Consider the following 7,159-nt stretch of genomic DNA (forward strand, 5'->3'; position numbering starts at 1 on the left):
TGAGAGGAAGCCCGCTTATATGGTGGGCAAGTTGCTCTCATATGGTGATCGGTTAGTCCTCGTAAATTCAATTTTGATCAGCCTTCTGATATTTAAGCTATCTTTTTTCTGAAATGCCTAAAGAGATCAGAAAAATGTTGGGCTTCTATCGATCAAGATTTTGCTAGAAAAGTGATGGTCGTAAGAGAAAGTATAGACTGACTCCATGGAACATCATATGTTGAGCTAAAGATCAGGGGGTTTAGGTGTAGAGGTTCTAGATATTATTAAGAACAAGTGTTTACTGTGCAAGTGGTTTTTAAAACTCTTAACTAAGAAGGCGTCTGACACGAGCTTTTACAAAACAAATATCTAAACTCCAAACCTTTGTCTCAAGTAAAGTCAAAACCAACCGATTTCTATTTTTGGAGAGGTCTGATAAAAAATAAAAGTGGAGTTCTTTGAAAGAGGATCTTTCACCATAGGGAACGGTGAGGAAACTCGTTTTCTAAGAAGGTACTTGGCTGGGTGATTCCGCTTCATTGCACCAATACCCGTCTCTTTTTTATAACATAGCACAACGAAAAACAAGTTTTGGTAGTTATTGTTATTTTTGTTTCAAGTACCGTTGAACATAGGTTTTAGATGTACATTATAGGGAAATCAAGGGGAAAGGTGGCTTCATCTAGCAAGATGTTTGATATATGTTCGTCTAACCACGCAACTAGATGTCTCTGTTTGGAAGTTAACAATATCGGGTTCATATGGGTCAAATATTGTATCTAGATTACATTAATGACCACACAAGATTTCTTAGAAAATGTATATGAAAAATGAAAGTATCAATAAAGATAAGGATTTTCATGCGGTTCTTTTATCGTAAAGTGCTGCTCACTAAAGATAATTTAGCGAAACGGAAGTGGGAAGGCAGTAAAAAAAATGTTCTTCTTTGATTAGGAGGACAAGTCTATAAATATTTGTTTATTTTGTGCCCTTTAGCTAAGTTGGGCGGTGCATTGTTCATATAGCATTTAATATTATTGCACCCACTAACACCATAAATTTGTTTGGGAATTGGTTGGCTGGGTTGAAAAAAAAGGATAGAGCACAAATCTAAGTGGAATATCCAAAATAATTATATTTTTAACAATTTTAAAATAACTTCTTTTATGCAGCTAATTTTCTTGGCTATTCATTGGATCTGTACGTAGTTCTACCACTAGCCAACATAGAAACAAGACGATCTGGCTACTAGGTGCAGCTGGTTAGAGATGATTGCTTGGAATTTATACAACCAGTTTAGTTGACGTTTTGATCATAGAATAACATGTTGATCAGTTGATGCATAGTCACTTCATGTTCTCCTCTTTCTTTATATGGTTGATCATTGTATCGGTCGTGGACGACCCATGATGTAAATCCTTTGTAATACCTAAATTTTAGTAAGGTACTAAAAAGTTGCATGCATCAATCGATGCAGAGACTAGGATACGTCTCCATTTTGGAGAAAAAAAAAGAGCCTACACTTGGGTAGACAACGGTGGATACCAAGAAATTACAACCAATTCGACAGCCCCAGACGAGATAGTGCAGCATCCCAGCTGGCTGCAGAAGCAGAGCCGGATGATGTGGCATGCTAGCGTGGAGGCAGCGTCTGTCTTCCGTTCATGTATGTAAAACATAGGTGCTGTGTGCAGAGAGGGTCCACGTCGATCGGGACGGTGGCTGACAGCGGAGAGGGACAAGTGAAGCGACTAGCGAGTCACGAGTTTACTGAGCAAAAAAGGGCACACGCACGCAGCCACGTACGTGCCACAGGAATCTTTCCGTCTTTGGCTCTACACGAAGAACTACGCACATGCACGAACGGCCAGATGCGCGATGCCCTTCTTAAATTACACCAAGCAACGGTTGTTACCGTTTGGTTCCACGCCTTTCTAATCACATCTGTCCACGTCTTCGTTCCGTGACAAATCAAGATACATGTGGAGGTACCCTAGCGGCCGGCGTAAAGCTGCTAGCATATGCTGATGCACCACAGCGGCGTCACATGTGTGCGAAATCTAGCGGTGTCGTCTTCATCGGTTCATCCTGTTACCGCCTGCCTAGCTGCCTCCCTGTTTTTCATGTGAGTTTGACACTGCTGCATGCCGCCTATGTTGGCAGGCACTTGGATTCGCCTTGCCTTTACCTGCACACGATAGCAGCGCGCGCGCATAGGAGTAGGACGGGCCCCAAGTAACAAGCTCATTTTGGCACTTGGTAGCCAGATCAGAATATCAGGTACAGCAATGCCAGTGCCGGTGGAGACATGAACGCGGACGGTGTCGGGTAGACATGAACGGTGCCGGGGAGATGCCGACGCAGTTCGCGCCGCCATCACCTCTTGACCGATGCGCTCGCGGTACATCTCGTGCCACGCCCGCGCCAAGGGGACCATCTTCTCCATGTCGGCCATCAAGATTTTCGATTCTTGAGATATTTTGGCCAACGATAGCTGCGTCGCTTCGTTGTTGGCCTTCATGGCAGTGACGTGAGCTTCTATCTTCGCCGCCTCCACCCTCTCCCTCTCCAACTCGATCTTGGCGTCTTGCTTGTCGAGGATGGCCTTCCACACGACGGCGGCTCTATCGGCAGCTTCCTTGTTCTCCACCGAGAACGAGGTGATCATCTTCTCGATGGAGGCGTCCATGGCTGCCAATACCGGTGCCGCATTCCTTCCGGCCTTGGCCTTCTTGTTGCCAATGGGACGCCTGTTGGAGGCGCCGGCTGGATCAACCGGCCCATCTTCCCCGTCCTTCAAGAGAGTGTGGAGGAGGTCGTCCCATTTCTTGCAACCTTGGAGCTTGTTGTAGAAATGCATAAACGGAAAGTGTTTGTCTTCGTGTTGGTTCTTGTACATTTCGAGGGCTTTGAGCATCTATTCATATGCAACAACATGGATCACCAATTCATATACAATAAGTTGGATCATCAATTTATATGCAACAACATTGATCACCAATTCATATGCAACAAGTTGGATCATCAATTCATATGCAACAACATTGATCACCAATTCATATGCAAATAAGATAGGCGTAGATCATACCCAATCCACCATCGTCGTGCCGCTCTCCTTCCGTGCCTTGATCTTCTCATAGTAGCCGTGGAACTTGCTACACGACCCCTTGATCAAGTTCCAACGGTGAGAGAGGGCGCCCTCGTTCCGGTTCATCTCTATGGTGGCGTAATCACCATAGTTCTTCTTCTCGTTGAAACAATCGAGGATGCGCTTGTAATACTTGCCCCGGTTTGGTTTGCGCCGGTGATGGGGAAAAGCTCACTTGCTTCCACGCCTCGATGAGACATTCATCCTCCAAGGACCTCCACCTCGGACCACGAGTGTCGGCGGAACACCTGCGCGTCCTCCTCACGCTCGCGCCGGTCTCAGCGTCGATCAGCTCCTACTGGACTTCCTCCTCACCTTCGTCCTCGTCGGCCTCTTCTTCGTAGTCGTCGACCGGGGGTTCGTAGGCATGGCCGCGTATGATGCCGTTCAGGATCTCCTCCTCGCCGGCAATCTACGCATAAAGTTACACTCTTCGAGTCGCCGCCGGTGTCTACAATGCACACAACACATAGAAAGAAAGGAAACGCACCTCGTCTTGGCCCATGGACACGCCGGACCCGCTGCCAAACACCTGCTGGGTGCGCCTGCCGTCGTCGGGGAAGAGGTCGCGGGGAAGGCCGGTGCCGTCCGTCACGTGGCCCTGGGTGCGGCGCAGTTCAGGAGAATCCTTCAGGTCGGGGAAGCGGAAGGCGCCGCTACCCCGAGCCGTTGAATCCGGCGAGAACGGGGCATTTTTGTCGACGGTCATGTCGATGTCGCCGAACTCGGGGGAGTAGCGGGCGCGGCCGTCCATCTGCGACAGCCGCATCTGCGAGATCGGCGGCGCGTCTGCGGTGTACCCCGCGTAGTAACCCGGCGACGACGGGGAGCTCGAGATGCTGTTCAGGCCGCTGCCCAAGCTCGGGCACGCTTCCGCAGAGGCCACCGCTTTCGCTGCGTCGAGGGCGGCGATGCGGCGCCTCCTGCGGTCGGCCGTGACGAAGGCGCGGCATTCCATCTCCGTCTCCCAGTCCTCCTGTGACATGGTCGCCGGCTTCTCCTTCGGCGCGATGGTGCGCGTCTTCGCCGGCGCCTTCGTCGGCGGCTTCGCTGCCTTCGCCGGAGCCCTTCTCTTCGGTGGCATGGCGCGGCGGCGAGGGTTTTTCGGGTTCGAGGCTGGATGGGAGATTGAGCGGCTGGCGGGAGAAATGATCGGCGGAAGGGACGGGGTTTTGGGGGAGAAGATGTATATATTGTTGTTGTGTGACTGACAGGTGGCTCCCTGATACGTCTCCGACGTATCGATAATTTCTTGTGTTCCATGCCACATTATTGATGATTTCTACATGTTATATGCACACTTTATGTCATATTCGTGCATTTTCTGGAACTAACCTATTGACGAGATGCTGAAGGGCCAGTTCCTGTTTTCTGCTGTTTTTGGTTTCAGAAATCCTAGTAAGGAAATATTCTCGGAATTGGACGAAATCAACGCCCAGGTTCCTATTTTGCCCGGAAGCATCCAGAACACCCGAGAGTCGCCGGAGGGGGCCACACAGGCCCCAGATGATAGGCCGGCGCGGCCCAGGCCCTGGCCGCGCCGCCCTATGGTGTCGTCGCCCCGTTGACCTTCTGACGCCGCCTCTTCGCCTATATAAAGCCCCTCGACCTAAAACCTCGAGACGAAAAAGCCACGGTACGAGAAACCTTCCAGAGCCGCCGCCATCGCGAAGACAAGATCTGGGGGACAGGAGTCTCTGTTCCGGCACGCCGTCGGGACGGGGAAGTGCCCCCGGAAGGCTTCTCCATCAACACCACCGCCATCTTCATCAACGCTGATGTCTCCCATGAGGAGGGAGTAGTTCTCCATCGAGGCTCGGGGCTGTACCGGTAGCTATGTGGTTAATCTCTCTCCTATGTACTTCAATACAATGATCTCATGAGCTGCTTTACATGATTGAGATCCATATGATGAGCTTTGTATCGCTACCAGTTGTGTGCTACTCATGTGATGTTATTAAAGTAGTCTATTCCTCCTGCATGGTGTAAAGGTGACTAGTGTGTGCACCGTGTGGTTCTTGTCGTAGGCTATGATCATGATCTCTTGTAGATTGTGGAGTTAATTATCATTATGATAGTATTGATGTGATCTATTCCTCCTTCATAGTGTAATGTGGACGAGTGTGTGCACTATGTTAGTTCTTGGTTTATTTTGCAATGATCTATTATGCTCTAAGGTTATTTAAATATGAACATTGAATTGTGGAGCTTGTTAACTCCGGCATTGAGGGTTCGTGTAATCCTACGCAATGTGTTCATCATCCAACAAAAGAGTGTATGTAGCACATATGAGAAAGAGTTATTTATTATGCGATCAATGTTGAGAGTGTCCACTAGTGAAAGTGTAATCCCTAGGCCTTGTTCCTAAATATCTGCTATCGTTGCTTGTTTACTTGTTTCTATTGCGTTACTATCTGCTGCGTTACTACTGCTCATACTTATTTATACCACCTGTATTTCACTATCTCTTCGCCGAACTAGGGCACCTATTAGGTGTGTTGGGGACACAAGAGACTTCTTGCTTTGTGGTTGCAGGGTTGCATGAGAGGGATATCTTTGACCTCTTCCTCCCCGAGATCGATAAACCTTGGGTGATCCACTTAAGGGAAACTTGCTTGCTGTTCTACAAACCTCTGCTCTTGGAGGCCCAACACTGTCTACAAGAATAGAAGCTCCCGTAGACATCAAGCTATTTTCTGGCGCCGTTGCCGGGGAGGAAAGGTAAAAGGTACTCACACTCCGGATCTCGGCTACTAAGCTATTTTCACCGTTGTAAGTACTCGAAGCTATTTCCTTTAGATCCTGCAATTGCATCTTTTTGTTTCTTGTTTTACACTAGTAAGGCATAATGGAAAACATCTGTGAGCTCTTTGTACTATTTCCTGAGTCAAGACATGAATGGTTTAATGCGAAAATTAAAAAACCTATGGAATCTTATTTGCATGCTGGTAGTAATATTAGTATGAACGCTTTGAATACCATTGTTGCAAATGATATGGAAAATTCTAAGCTTGGGGAAGCTGGTTTTGATGAGCATGATCTTTTTAGTCCCCCAAGCATTGAGGAGAAAATTTTCTTTGATGATACTTTGCCTCCTATTTATGATGATTATAATGATAGTGGTCTTTTGGTGCCACCTACTATGGAGAGTAAATTTTGTTGTGATTATACTATGCCTCCTACACTTGATGAGAATAATAATGATAGCTACTTTGTTGAATTTGCTCCCACTACAACTAATAAAATTGATTATGCTTATGTGGAGAGTAATTATTTTATGCATGAGACTCATGATAAGAATGCTTTATGTGATAGTTATATTGTTGAGTTTGCTCATGTTGCTACTGAAAGTTATTATGAGAGAGGAAAATATGGTTGTAGAAATTTTCATGTTACTAAAATGCCTCTCTATGTGCTGAAATTTTTGAAGCTACACTTGTTTTATCTTCCTATGCTTGTCACTTTGCTCTTCATGAACTTGTTTATTTACAAGATTCCTATGCATAGGAAGCATGTTAGACTTAAATTTGTTTTGAATTTGCCTCTTGATGCTCTCTTTTGCTTCAAATACTATTTCTTGCGAGTGCATCATTAAAACTGCTGAGCCCATCTTAATGGCTATAAAGAAAAGAACTTCTTGGGAGATAACCCATGTGTTATTTTGCTACAGTACTTTGTTTTAAATTTGTGTCTTGGAAGTTGTTTACTACTGTAGCAACCTCTCCTTATCTTAGTTTTGTGTTTTGTTGTGCCAAGTAAAGTCTTTGATAGTAAAGTGAATACTAGATTTGGATTACTGCGCAGTTACAGATTTCTTTGCTGTCACGAATTTCGACCTGCCCCTCTGTAGGTAGCTCAGAAAAATATGCCAATTTACGTGCGTGATCCTCAGATATGTACGCAACTTTAATTCAATTTGGGCATTTTCATTTGAGCAAGTCTGGTGTCTCAATAAAATCCGTCTTTACGGACTGTTCTGTTTTGACAGATTCTGCCTTTTATTTCGCATTGCCTCTTTTGCTATGTTGG

Source organism: Lolium rigidum, chromosome 5 (genome assembly GCF_022539505.1).
Source record: "Lolium rigidum isolate FL_2022 chromosome 5, APGP_CSIRO_Lrig_0.1, whole genome shotgun sequence".
NCBI classification, from domain to species: Eukaryota; Viridiplantae; Streptophyta; class Magnoliopsida; order Poales; family Poaceae; genus Lolium; species Lolium rigidum.